Source organism: Felis catus, chromosome A3 (assembly GCF_018350175.1).
Source record: "Felis catus isolate Fca126 chromosome A3, F.catus_Fca126_mat1.0, whole genome shotgun sequence".
Taxonomy (NCBI): domain Eukaryota; kingdom Metazoa; phylum Chordata; class Mammalia; order Carnivora; family Felidae; genus Felis; species Felis catus.
This window is the reverse complement of record NC_058370.1, coordinates 129,430,095-129,444,889: the sequence shown is the minus strand read 5'-3', so window position 1 is coordinate 129,444,889 and position 14,795 is coordinate 129,430,095. Positions and strand designations below refer to the sequence as shown.

General features: G+C 46.2%; 1 long non-coding RNA gene across 1 annotated transcript in view; it reads right to left on the bottom strand.

The window, feature by feature from the left end:
• The window catches only part of LOC123384613, a 269,390-nt gene that overhangs the window by 244,225 nt on the left and 10,370 nt on the right, over positions 1 to 14,795 (bottom strand). Inside the window, exon 2 of the long non-coding RNA XR_006595981.1 lies at positions 4,053 to 4,135. This is a non-coding gene — a long non-coding RNA (uncharacterized LOC123384613). The remainder of the gene's footprint in view (positions 1 to 4,052; positions 4,136 to 14,795) is intronic.

Here is a 14,795-nt window from a genome sequence, read left to right as displayed (position 1 = left end):
GGAGTTGAATGCTTAATTCACCGAGCCACCCAGGCGCCCCCAGATATTTTTTTTAAAAGTTATCACATGTGCTGCACCTTTATATTTTATCTCATTTAATCATCTCCACAGGTATATGAGGTAGATATTCTTATCACTAATTTGTGGGTGAGGAAACCAAGACTAAGGGTGTTGAACAGACTTCTCCAAGACCAGGCAGAAAACCAAGAGCAGAGCTGAAACCTGGGTGTGTTGTGTGTTCTTTTCACGGTGCCATGTGCCTCTAATTCGGGCAGCAGGGTAAGATACCAACAGAAATGGTGGACTCACTCTCCAGTTCCAACCATTAGGCTCCTGGTTTTTACATTTGGACGGGTCATTTGATACAATCTCCCACGTCTTGGCAGGTGAACTACTTTACCGAGGAGGAACCTGGGACTTGTCACATGTCAGTGAGTGGGGGAGCCGGAACCAGAACCCAGGTTTGCTGTCCCGTCATGTTGCTTTTCCTCAGCAGCACACGTGGATGAAAGGGTCTGCTCAGAGTTATAGCACATGCATGGCCTAGGGACAAACTGAAGAATTCACAGTGTTGACGGTGTGCTCATTTTGCTGACTGGGATAGATTCAGGAAGGATTTCTGGAAATAGCAGGCCCGAAAGCAACTGAACTGAAAAAGACAAAAAGGAACAGGAAGCCACAGAAGTAGAGGATGGAATGTGTTTAGGTGCTTACAGAAAACCCTCACTAAAATATTGTGCAGGGCTAGACAGGCAGGTAAGGTTGGCCTTTGCACATAGTCCTAAAAGGGGAATAGCAGAAATTAGAATGTGTAAAAATAGAAGGAAGCTAGTGCCGGGTCCAAATTTGAAACTAACCAGAAGTCCCCTGGGGTACGCGTGCATCCTGCCCTCAGAGCCTCTTTTCACCCCATCGGTTCCTGGCACCAGTGCGACCCAGCATCTTCTTCCAGTTGGGGCAAAACTTCCTCTGACACACTCACCCAGGCTAAGGTAGTGCACACCTGAAATACTGCCCCCTGTGGGCCATTCCAATTTTCAAAGGTCATAAGGGGGAGGAGATGATTAACCCATATGGACTCATCACTAATGGTGACATGTCAATCATTGATGAGGTAGTGGTTTCTTGGGCTTGTCACCTGACAGAAAGGAGGGCGCTTAAATACGTCATCTGTGACTAACTTGACAGAGGGTGTGCTGAACCCCGGTGGGAGGGTGGGGCTTGTGCTCAGCACAATCTTCCTGCTGGGAGATTAGTTCAGAACCCATTGCCACTGGACCCACACTCCAGCCCCTGATCCACTGCTAACAGTGGGTGACTGAGGACAGAGCACTGCTCCCGGCTGGCTTCCTCTTTTTTCCCTCACTTAGTAGGAAAGCTATGCATGGCCTCAAAGACCCCTTGTCATCTGACTGTATGATTCTAGCTGTTCCCTCATCCTTCCCTTACTTGGGAAATTTCCCTTGTTTCTGATATTAAAACAGTAACCGTACCTTTCTGATAGCCTCATAGTAAATAAGATCATCTCTACAAAAAGGGCTTAGATAAATTCCTGACACACAGAAAGCACCCATAGATGTTAAGTCTGCATCATTTTCAATGCGGATGAATGATAAATCTGCAGGTTTTTACACCTCCCCTGATTCTCTCTATAAGGCACAACACACAGGCTCATCATCATCAAAGTGTACATTTCCACCAATTTATGGCGTGTTAGGAAGAACAATTCCCTTAAGACTAATCGATCTAATACAATACCTCCCTCCAGCCATGTTAAGAATCTCTCAGTGGCTCTTCGTGGCCTCTGAGATAAAGTGCCCTCTCCCTGGTTGTCTTATGGTCTACTGCTTCCCTTCATACACCGTGGTTGACTCGAGCTCATGAAATATACCATGCACTATATATGCATATATTTGACACCAATGGCTCCTTCTGCGTGGAATGCATTTTCCCAGCCCTCGCCCCTTCTGCCCGGCGTTATAGCATTCACCCTTCAAGGCCCGAGTCAAAGGTCACTTTCTTTGTGAGCCTCTGCTTCCTTCCCTTGGCAGACAGGAGTTATCCTCCTTCTCCAGACTCACAGGTCGCTTTATTTGCTCCTCCAGCAGAGCACGCATCTCAATCTAAGTCAACCTGCACCGGTGGGTTGGCCGGCGTTCTCTCCTCGAAAGATGCTTGAGGGTGCAGATTCTGTCTTACTCATGCCCTGTGATCACCTCGAAGGCCAGGAGGAGAGAGGTCAAGAGATGACCCTGGGGGCAGTGGGTAGGAAAAGTGCCTGAAGATGTGGTGAAGCGGGAAGGACGTTAAGAGCAAAACCCCTGACCAACCAACCTAGCCGAAAAAACAAAGAAGATAAATGTTGGAGCCAGGAGGGAAGCTGACAGACAGAAAATCTTGTGCCAGCTGCAGGGAGGCTCAGAGGCATAACCACTCTGGGGGCAGAGAGGCAGTCCTGGGATGACTGGGCTGGAGTCATGTGGCTGGTGAGGCCAGGTGGCCCGGATCTAAATACGTACAACATGGTACGTGGTAGCATTTCTTTGACGCAGTTTCTGAGAGATTTAGCTCAGAGTGGGAGCAACACAGATCTGTATGGGATACGTAAGGATCTAGATGCTCCGAATCCCCTGAAAGCCCAGCACATAGGAGGCCTTGAGCACGTGCTGCAGTACTTTCAGCACATGGGTGGCCTCAGCTTCTTCCCACTGCCCTTCGCCTCACTCTCCACCGGCGCTCCCAACAGACGTATGCGCTGCCTTCCAACTCTGCATCCATTTCTGGTGCTTCCCCCATTCCAATCACCTGACACACGTCAAGCTCGCTTCCACCCCTTTATGACCTGCCACGTTCTCACCAGGATTCCTCCTGGCTTGCTCCCTCATTTCCTTTATTTTGGTCCTCAAATAGCCCAAATTGATTAAAAAGGAAATGGCAAATCTTCCCCGTATCCACCCTAACGCACTCTCCATCCCTGCAACCCAGCTTTATTTTTCAGCCTAACATGTTCATTACCTGACTTCCTGCATATTTGCTTGTTTAGCACTTTATTTCTGTCTCTGGCCCCGTAGCATGTTACATTTCCAGAGGGCAGGGACTCCTCTACTTTGTTCTCTGATGTATCCCAATGCCTCTAGCAAGGCTTAGGTCACAGTAGGCACTAAATAAACCTAAGCAGAGTGAAGCCAGAATGCTCCATTACTTCCAGCTACAACAAGTCATTGGACGAAAAATGGATGCTGTCTCATTCCATCTACATATGTCTCTCTAACGCCAGCTTGAATCTCCATGAAGTTCACTGCCTATCTGAAGGCAGCCCATGTTCAGGTGCTGACATTACAATGCTTCAGTCACTCCAAAAGCCCCAATTCTCTCTGAATCGTACATATTGCCTCCCCTTCCTTATTAATAAATCCCAGCATACCCACCCACGCAATCACAACTGGCTCTGACACTCAATGTCATTTCTCCAAAGGAATGGGGAGAATGTAGCAGAAAGCAAAAGTTGGAAACCTCTCAGAGCATCCCTGCTACCATTCCAGCTCATTTTGAATGGAAGCTGATAAAGATTGACTACCGTTATGTGGTAGCGATTCATCATACTTAGAGTCTCTCTTTTGAACATCAATCTTATAAATTCACCAGGAGACATAATAGTGTAAATATATTATTCATAAACTAGAGTGAATCCCCACTCACCACCATAACAATTTTGGCAATAAATCATAACATGTAAATGGTTTTCTTCTTTGTTTTCTGTTTTTTCTCTCTCTCTCTCTCTCATCTTGGACACCCAACAAGATACATCTACAAGCAGAACAAAGAGCAGCAGAAAGAAATCTCTGAGCTAGAGCAGAAACTCATAAAGAGGAACCTGGGTTAAATGCACAAACATGAGGGAACACAGTCGAACTGAGATATTTCACGTCACATTTGCTCAACCATCACAAAAACTATTATTGTGTGGTAAATGAATGAATAAGTGTACAAGGAATATGTTCTTTTTTGGCCTTTGAGGCAGGCTGTGAAACCATTTAAGTGGAAATACTCACTGTTTGGGACTCAGGAGGGAGACATTCCCTGGCATGGAGAGGAAGAGCCTGATGGGGCAGACATCAGCTCATCAACAGAAAGTCTGGAAAGAAAAGGAACATTCCTTTAGCCTCACACACATTCTCTGTTTTCGATCTCGCACAACCCAGTGAGCGGGCAGCATGGCCTCCCTTTTATAAATGAGGGAAGGGGGACGTAGCGTGCCTTGCTGAGTACGCACAGCAGCAGAATGGCTGATCTTGGACTTGATTCAACCCATCTGTCAGATTCCAAGGCTCATGCTTCTGAATACTGTGCTGACTCCTATTGTCTGTTCTCTGCCTACCCCCTGGGGATTGGGTAGGACAGCACAGCTTCCTTGACCAGAATGACTAGTTGCTTTCACAGGAAGACTCCCAAAAGGGCAAATCAGAGCTCTTTCTCACACTTATCTGGTTAATCTAGGAATGGAGACGCTGAAGTGGTGGGTAAGGATACCAGCTCACTCAACCTCACCCCTTCCAGGCTGCAAGCTACCAGCATTTACACTATGATTAGTTGGAGATTATAACTGTAGTTAAAACCCGGGGTGGGGCCTATTTAGGGAGATCAAAGGCCACCTTTGTGACTGAATGTTGTTCCAAAAAGGCTAAGGGAGTGGCCCTTAATTCAAGAGTGAAACTCTAAGCACCCAAGAAAGAGAGAACTAACAATAATAATGAGACCTTTGAAGTTCACACAGCACTTTTCAGGCCGGATACCATTTGTTATAAAAGAAGAAATCACCATTTGTTGCGGGCCTCCAGTGTTTCCGTCACTGTGAGGGCACTTCCCACGTGCCATCATGGACGCACAGCAGAGTGGCACGTCAGTGCCAGTGTGCCTGTCTCACCAGCGATGATGCTGAGGGTCAGAGAGCAGAGAGCCATGTTCCTGGTCTTCCTCCCCATTCACTGACCCCCAACGTGCCAGCTGCCAAGAGCTGCCTACTCTTCCCCATCCCTCCTTCAAATCACTGCTAATTCTAGAACAAGATGAAAAAATGCCAGTTGTCAGAATCTAGAAAGTGAGCTTATGTCTCACAAGTCTGTTTTGTTTCAACATGATTAGAATTAGTCTGAAACTGAGAAATTACCTAGGAATAGCTGGACACATTTCATAGGCAAAATTCCAGTGTAGAAATCAAAGGCAAATGGCTGCCGTGAATTTGGGAAGCTAGACACAATCTGGAAAAACTCTGTGCTTCCATACGAAGAGATCTAGGCCAGATACGAAGGCAGGGTGAGAGAAAGGGAATGAGTACTCAATCCGGACAAAACTGTGAGAAGTAAATCACGTATGACGCATGTGACTATCAGAAACAAGGCATGGGGCAAGAGATTATAGCATAGGGTTGATTTTAGGGATACAGATAACTCGCCCACATTCCTCCAAATACCTCCTAGCCCTCCAGTCACCAAGACATTGCTTTAAAGAGAGGAACACAGAGTGTTGTCAAAAACAAAACTGAGCTCAAATGACATATATAAAATTTTTAATGTTTATTTTTTTGAAAGAGAGAGAGAGAGAGAGAGAGAGAGAGAGAGAGAGAGAGAGAGATTGATTGAGGAAGGGGGAGGTGCAGAGAGAGAGATGGAGACACAGAATCCGAAGCAGGCTCCAGGCTCCCGATGTGGGGCTCAAACTCACAGACCGCAAGATCACGAAAGGAGCCGAAGTCGGACGCTTAACCAACTGAGCCACCCAGGGGCCCCTCAAATGATATATATAGCTCAATGTGCCAGTTCAAGATCTTGTCTTTTCCCAGCTGTGTGGATGTCTGGGAACAAAGTAGCCTCACTCAGCCTTGGTTTCATCGTCTGTAGCAATAATACCTGCACTGTGCCTCTTCCATGAGGGGGATGTGACATGAAAGAGACAATCATAATCATCAAAATGAAAGCAAAAAAAAAAAAAAAAAAAAATGGCGGGCCTGTTCGTTTTTACAAACATTTCACCAAGCTCTGCAATAGGCTCTCATTTTAAAAAGGCTTTAACAATTGATGAAAAAGTCAAACAAACCAATAGAAGAGGGTCAAGAAAGCTTAGGTGGAACTGAGAAAATGCTTTTTGAGAAAAAAAAAATGTTTCTGGCCAAAGAATAAAGGATTTAAGTTTTGGAATTAAGATAAAAATGAAGAAGGGATAGGCTGGTTCAGGCAGGGGGCACTGGGCTAAAAAATGAATAAGAGAAAGCAGAGTGACTCAGAGTCTGCGTTGGCTCCTGTCTCTGGAATTGTTAAAGAAAACTAGATGTTTACTGATTGGAAATGTTGGAAAAAGAACTCCTGCACGTACAGGATGTGAAGGTTTATCACGAATATGTTGTCCTCTAATTTTAAGATTCAATGGAAGGTCATAGTAAGGTGGGATCAATTTCAAAACATCTTATCAGAGACCAGATAAAGTTTAGGGAAAAAAAAATTAAAAAAAACCCTCAAGTTCACATGAAATGTATGAATGGATCAATAACGTTTCTCATGATTCTGAGAGATGGTCACTTGTGGTACGACACAGGAAAAATGCAGATAATCCATCATTAACTGCTTGTATGACTTGGGGAAGTTAACCTACCTAGGCATTGGTCTCCTCCCCTGTAGCAAGAAGGGTTGAACCCTTCAGGATAATCAGTAAGGTCACTCTAGCTCTGACAGTCTAGAATTCTGTTATTCCACAAAGGAGAGTTGGCCAGAAAACAGAACTGTTCCTCTGAAAGAAGAGAGTTCTCCAGGTGTCAAAGAAAGGTCACCCTAAATCTCAGGCAACAACAAGGATTATCAAATCTTTCTCTGAAATGGCAACTAAAACTGAGCTAACAAGAAAAAGATCATCATTGATAGCTTTGTTGCCTCATAGCAAAAGCAGATCATGTTAACTATCGTTATTTTTAATGCTGTCTTCAAAATGACAAGACCCTCAACTATGGAGTGTTTTGTAACTGCAACCCCCCTTGAGTGTTTTACAAGAGTCCTTTCTTGACCATCACCTTTTCATTTAGACTCTGAGCTCCCTGCCTGCATCCACTCCAATGTGTGATTTCTCCTCTCTTTGTTGCTTACTCTCCTTTTTCCCAAATGCGCTGTCATAAAAGTCTGAGTCCATGATTTTTTACTTTAGCAAATCTGCCAATATACCTCTACTCTGCCCCAAAACACACACTTCTTCCCTCAAAGCCAATAATCTGGTTTCCTCTTTTCATATGGCCTTTGTTGATGATAGTTCCAAGGCCTTACTGTCTAGACCAGGTGATAACAACTCTAGATTTTTTGACTCCCTCCCACCTCTCCAACCCTTGGCCCACTCTGCTACTTAGCGTCATGGAATCCGGTGTCTTCTGTTGACCGGAGTTTAATTTTCAGACAGATAACCTGGTACCAGGTTTGGACAGGACACCGAGAGAGGAGCTTAGCAAGAAGTAAAGATCTATCACTGAATTTCTTAGTAGTGATAAAGGAATATCAAGAAAAGAGAAAGCTGACAGGAAAGAAAGCTAACTCATTGACTACCCACTCTGTGCCAGGCACTGTGTTAAGCACTTGAAAGCCACTGACCCGTTGAATCAGCACAAGAACCCAGCAACTACTACATGTGAACACAATGTTAAACTCTTTAAAGTCTTTATCCATTGACCAATCACAATGCCCCATTTCAAAAATGTGAACGCATGTAAGCCACTTCACGAACACCACAGTGCTGATGACTGGCTAAAACAAGACTGAACCTCAGCTCTTCCAACCTCACGTCGGAGATTCTTTTCCTTCCATCCTAGCTGTCTCCAAACTCAAGCATTAAGGGAAAAATCAGTGTTTTATGGCTGCCCAGTGGAAGATGGAACCAACCTTCCACTCAAAATTGGTTTTGATATTGAGACTGATGGTGCTGTACCCGTACCAAGATGGTTAGAAAAAGATTTCTTACTCACATAATGGAACTTTCTCGTGCAAGCAGGACAGGCAGCCAAATTGCTGAGGGATAGTTCAAGTGAAGGGAGGGGAAAGTGGCTCGGTGGATATCGTGGTTAGGAGCCTGGGTCAGAGTGACCTGTGCACAAGGTCCAGGGGCTTCACAGCCTGAACATCCTGCTGGTACAGAGGGAGGGCACGCCTGGCTTTCTTATCAGTTTGTCCAGATATGGCGCAAGGGGTGGCGGGTAGAGCTGGACAGCTGTCAGGGGTGCACATCAAAACTGGAGTCAGACTCTTCCTTTGCTACAGTAAAAGAGCTCCATGGGTAGGCACTGTGTTCTGAGTCCAGATTCAGACAGATCACCCAGGCAGCGGTATTTGCCCTACCACACTCCTTCCTTTCTCTATGCCCAAGCCAGAGTGACAGGGCAGAGAAGCTGTGGATGGTGCTGACTCTCCAGAGGGCTACACCTGTTTCATTCTCTGTGCCTAATGAGTTCACTCCGATGAAAGCGGAACACTTGGTCGTAAACAATAATCAGCCCCAATCCTTCAGGAGCCAAATTACATGTTTGTTTGCACTGAAAGAACCGAAAGCACCCTCTTGCCAGTGGTTGTATACAACACTGTCAGCCTGGGGTGCGGGAGAGCTTCCCAGGAGCCAGCTTCAAACCACAGCGTCAACTGATATTTACTGTGACCTGAATATATGCCAAGCATCTTAAATGCACAATATTGTGAATCTGCACCCATAAGCCATACGTGTGGCAAGGTCAGATCCGCATTCTGCGGGTTAGTGAAGTTATAGACGGGGCTTTGGTGATGCACAACTCTAGGGGGTGGTGTTTTCATTGTGCTCTGTGTGTACAGCCTCCCTTGTACCCAGGGGTCCTGCCCAAAAGATGAATCACTCTAGAAAGGACACTTAGGAAACGGCTGTCCTGGATTTTGATGCCTCCCATTTTGGTTTTCTTCTTCAATATTACTTTTGCTATCATATGTGGATCCTGAGGAACTCAACAAAAGACCACGGGGGAGGCGAAGGGGAAATAAAAAAGTTACAGAGAGGGAGGGTGGCAAACCATAAGAGACTCTTAAATACTGAGAACAAACTGAGGGTTGATGGGGGGTGGGGGGGGAGGGGAGGGCGGGTGATGGGCAGGGAGGAGGGCACCTGTCGGGATGAGCGCTGGGTGTTGTATGAAAACCAACTTGACAATAAATTATATTTAATATAAAAAAAATAAAGAAATAAAAATAAAGGAAGTGGCTGTCCTGCAATCTGAACCCAAGGCTCTCTGACTCGAAAGTTCACATATTAGAACTTCCCTAAGATACTAGCAATTAATATCAAAATAGCAGAAATGAAGTTGCCGGGTGGTGGGGATTTTTTGTAGTTGCTTCTCCTCGGGGTCTGTCTTCAAAGTGTTCAAGACGAAACGCAGCATTCAGTCTAGGACTCCCGAAGGAGGCAGCTGCCAAGCTGCACCTACAAGCCTGTGAACGTTAGGCAGGAATCCACCAGGCATTTCAGTGGTATTTTGACCTTTTGCGTTCGGTATTCCTCACTGTTCTGAGTTCAGGAGTCATTTTTGGTGAGGGATCAGGGGGATGATGAGAAGACTTAGAAATGCTGGTCAGAATTCTCTCATTTAGAAATACCAGTCAGACACGGAGAAGAAGAGAGCTAGAAGGACTGTCCTCAAGGGTGCATTTGGATCTGTGCCCTGCAAGCAGGTGAGGACAGTAACTCACATTATGCTACAGGCTGGGAGCCCTGCCCACCCTTTTGTGCAGGGAGGCAGTATCACACGCAGTGGTGGATGTGCACTGTGCGGGGTAGTGGGAGGCACACCTTGAGTGGGTAAGACCCCAAGATAGCCCTCAAGGACTTGGGAACCTACCAAAGAGTATGGTGGGGAACTCCGGGGAGGGGACATGCAGAAAAGTGGCCTGGGGAGGAGACACGTGTCCTGAGCCTCCATTCACTGTATTTGGAGGTTGTAATGGTGAATAAGCCAGTGAGGACCCTGCTTCCAGGGTGGAAGACTCAGGATCCTTACAAGTGGAAAGCAGGGCAGGTGGACAGAGCCGAGAAGAAACTTAAGAAGCATGAGAAGAAGCTTGACCCCACACTGCCAGATTTGAATACGGATGAAGAAGACCATGAATCGAGGAATGTGGTGGCCTGTAAAAGCTAGAAGGGGCCGGGAAACAGATTCTTTCCTGGAGCCTCCAGAAGGAACATAGCCCTATCCAAGCCTTAATTTGAGTCCAGCGAAACCCACTTCACACTTCTCACCTCTAGAATTGTGAGATAACGAATTCACATTGTTTTAAGCCCCTGGGTTTATAGATATGTATTATAGCAACAACAGAAGAGTAATACACACTGCAATGAATGTTGGCCATCATCACAATGAGTCCAGGATAAAGTTGCAAAGAGAAGGAAGAGGAGACCTGAGAGTTGACTCCTGCTCCCTATTGGGAAGTGATGAGCAAGTGCACGGTGCATCTGAGAAACAGCAGGTGACACGTGTGCCTTGCTGAGGCCATCCCTGAAGTCAGAGCACAAAGACAGTGAAGAGAAGGGCGACCGGTCCGGGCTGAGAAATGTGGGGGTCATTGTACACTCAGTGCTGAGTGATATTCCAGGTAATCCATACACATTGCAGCCTCCATCCGTCCTTTCCACCCTCTTGCCTTCTTTCCTTTCTTTTAAGAAAGAAATTATCTTTGAATCAATATCTGCCTTTTCCAAGGAAATATAGGAAATGAAGAATACAAATTCTGGAGAGAGATTTCTGAGCAAGTCTGGTCTCAGGAACAGGGACCAGTAAAGGCCACACACGCAAGTGAGATGCTTTTCCAATTACCTTATGACAGAACAAGGGCTTTGCTTAAGGGAAAGGTGGACCCCGGATGCCATCTATAAGGGAAGGAGTTGCCCACTGGCAAGCCCCCCTCTATCATGGCTGTGTTAAAAAACAAACAAACAGGGGCGCCTGGGTGGTGCAGTCGGTTAAGCATCCGACTTCCACCAGGTCACGATCTCGCGGTCCGTGAGTTCGAGCCCCGCGTCAGGCTCTGGGCTGATGGCTCAGAGCCTGGAGCCTGTTTCCATTCTGTGTCTCCCTCTCTCTCTGCCCCTCCCCCGTTCATGCTCTGTCTCCCTCTGTCCCCAAAATAAATAAACGTTGAAAAAAAATTTAAACAAACAAACAAACAAACTGGGTTTCCTTGGGCGAGTCCCTTCCCTCTGTCTTGTCTGTGAGACAAGATTTGCGGTCCTGCCCCTTCCTGCTTCCTTAGCAGATTGCTGAGAAGATGAAAGGAGGGAACATAAGTGAAGGAACTTTGTAAGAGAGGAGAAGAGTACATCCACCATCAGCCCTGTTAGTCCATAGGCTCCCAAAAGACCAAGAGGGAGTGTGTCTGTCCTCCGGAGGCCTCAGAGCTGTCTGGTTGCAGGTTTGATCACATATGCACACATCATGCATCCTTTCCTTCATTCCTGTTTCTTCTTGTCTCCTAATTTTTTCTATTCCCCTTCTAATCAACTGAACACTTTGATCACTATTTTGCCTTCTTGTCAAACAGATTTCTGAAGTTCATTTATTTGCAAACTGGTTTTATAACCCAAATCGCTCATGCATAATGTTCAAGCATGTCAAAGAAAGCCTGAACATCCACCTGGGAAGTGTCAACAGATAGCCAGACTGTTCTGTAAACCTAGGAAGTTTTCCTGGGATAAATATTCGCTTTGCATTTTATTCACTGTTTCTAGAAGGGGGAATTGCATCAAAACATTAGAAGGTCATGTCATGGGTTACATATGAATAATAATTTCACAGTTGATCCAGAAGACGGCTCTTCCTAAGATGGTACATTCTAAGTAAGTTTCAAGGTGTCTTGATTTTTACTGAGTTCTCTTTCCATGGTCTCATTTTGAGGTTTGAGTTGGCTGTTTGTAGACATTAAAAAGATACATGGCTTCCATCATGAAACTGCTTCTGTCATATATTATTGAGGGGTCTGCCTTTCAAACTGTGTGTCCTCCATTTTCTGACCCAGAGCCCTCAGAAGATGCCATGTTTTCCCATTCTTCGCAGGACCAAGCATGTGAATTTTAAGAGTGGAAAAGTACAAAAGCCAAAGCTTGTCACAGAAGCTACTCACTTGAGCAGGACATACACGGGAAAAATTAACTTACTGCACAGCTGAACTCTGCAATCACACTCAGGCAGGGAACTGGCAGATTCCAAAGGGTGTAGGCAAGCAGGAGAGTTTGCTATGACACAGGCGTCTACACCTGATGCTAAATGACTTAGATGGGTAGAGCTGAGCACTGAGCATCAAGATAGAAGAGGCCTGTCACAGAACAACCAGCCATTCACATGGGAGTTCTCCTGTTTTTGTCTATTCTTCCCCCCACCCCCCACCCCCAGGCACATCCTGGTCCCCCTCAGATGGCCACTGCCACTCGTCTACCAAAAGTTGCCCTGGAAAGATAAACTGTTATACCTCAAAGGTAAACAGTTATAACTCAAAGTTCAGCAGAATGTAACATTGCAGAAGAGCTCTAGAGATCATATGGTTTGATGTTCTCATTTACCATGCTCCAGAGAGCCCAGCTTGTGAGGCAGAGGCCAGGACCCTGACCATAGTAGGCTGCTATGTCGAGTCTTCCTGGGGCTTGGTTTCCTGAACCTCATCTCATCCTCTGGAAAAGCAAGCTTTTGTATCTCAGAGTGGGAAAATTGAGGAACAGAAGTCTAAAGCTTTCCATGGTCTCCCTAAAACAATGCCCATCATCACCAAAGGCAATTCTCATGCACAATTAAGTCAATCGATACAAATGGAATAGGTCAGTAGAAATGTTTTCAAACTTGCATTATTAAGCCAGGAAATGGTGTCATTTCTCAGCATTCAGGATCTTTGAGGAAATCCTGGGAGGGCTCTTTTGCTAAATTGGTATGTGGTTTGCATCTCAGGTCTTTCTTTCATCTGTCACTCATGATTTGGTCATAATGGCATGGGTCCAGCTGGTGAGAATTCAGTCTCAGAGCTTGGGGTCTAGGTTTGTTAATGAGACATCCGCTGTCTCGAGGAAAAATTTTCAGCACTTGGCATCTACTTTCCTCATCCTCCCGGGACAACCTGGCTCTCCCCGGTCTCCAGCTATAGCCCTAATCCGCTCCTCTCCCCAGTAAAGGCACAGAATCTGCAGAAGGGAAGCAGTTAAACAAACAAATACATCGCCCACCTTTACCACCACATCTCAGGCCACTGCCTATGCTGTCTGCTGTATCAGGAAACCTTTGTTAGCACGTTCCCCATCGTCTTCACCAGTCTGCCTGGTGAACTTCCACTGTAGCCACCCCGCATGGAAGGCTTTCCTGCCCTGATCGCCCAGGCTGGCATGGAAGGCTTTCTCCAGAGACCTGCCGCAGCATGTGGGTATTGCTTCCTTGTATTGATTTGTGAGCTCCTTTCATACAGGAGCCTGGTCTTACTGATCATAGTAACAAATGACTATGCTAATAATTATTATTACTGTTAGGAAGAAGCAAAACACGAAGAAGAGGAAAGAGAAGAAAAACTGAAATAAACAGCAATGGGGATGCCCCTGGTCCCTAAAGATGGCAGGAACCCGAGTGTAAGGAGGAGCGGACAGAGAGCGGGGCCAGCAGACAGCATCAGAGACACAACAATGGAACAATGGCGATTCCTTGCCGTTGTCATAGTACACGGTGACTGCTGGGGCAGGGACTCCAAAATAGTCTGGTTTCTTCATCACCTTTTCTTTTTCTTCCTCTTTGTTTTAGAGAGAGAGAAAGCATGAGCAGGGGAGAGCGGGAGGGGCAGAGAGAGGGAGAGAGAGATAATCTCAAGGAGGCTCCATACTCAGCATGGAGCCTGATGTGGGGCTTGATCCCATTACCCTGGGATCATGACCTCAGCTGAAATCAAGAGCCAGATGCTGAACTGACTGAGCCACCTCAGCACCCCTCTTCATCATCTTGACATCTGTTCTTTGGAGCAGAAATGATCTTTTGCCTTAGCCTAAGCAAAAACAAGAACGACTTGAAGCTTTTCTGCTGATGTGGACCCAAAGTACAGAGAGAGTTGAGCTGTCCAGACTGTAAGAGTTTGATCAGCGCATCTCCACATCCTCTGTACCTCTGGGTTTGGGGCACAACAAGAGTTCTGTCCTCCCTTACGGGAGGCAGGAAATACGGGAAGATGGAAGGAAGGGTAAGGATCCGTCACCTAGAATCTGAGAGGACGAGAGAATCAAAGACTGCCTTTCTCTAAGCCCGTGTCGGAAGAGAGGCCTTACCTTGTCCATGTCCCCTCAGGAGTGTGAGTCATCGCTTCCCAGAAAGCTCTCCTGCCATTTCGGTGTACATACAACCCGTAACTCCACCCTGTGCACCTCACATCTATCACTGGCTCCTCTGTGCTGGGTCTCTCCGGCAGTGGTTTGGAAGTTAGCCGTGTTTCGATTTGCTTTGGAACCCAGAACAATCACAAGGCAGAACAAGGAGGCAGAAGTCTTAAGGGTTTCTGGAGATAAAATCTGAACTTCGTTCACGTGCATTTTAAAATCTGAATGAAATGTAAACTGAAGTCAGCGTCTGGAGCCACAACATCATTAGGTGATTACAAGAGTGAAAGAGATCTCCCTAGAAGTTGACAGACACCAAAAGTCACACCAAAACTCACAAGGGAACAGAACTCAAGAAATTTGCGGACGTTGCTCCAGCTGGACCAGGCGAAGAGAAGGGGCAAAGCGTCAGTGCTGGAGAAACTCAG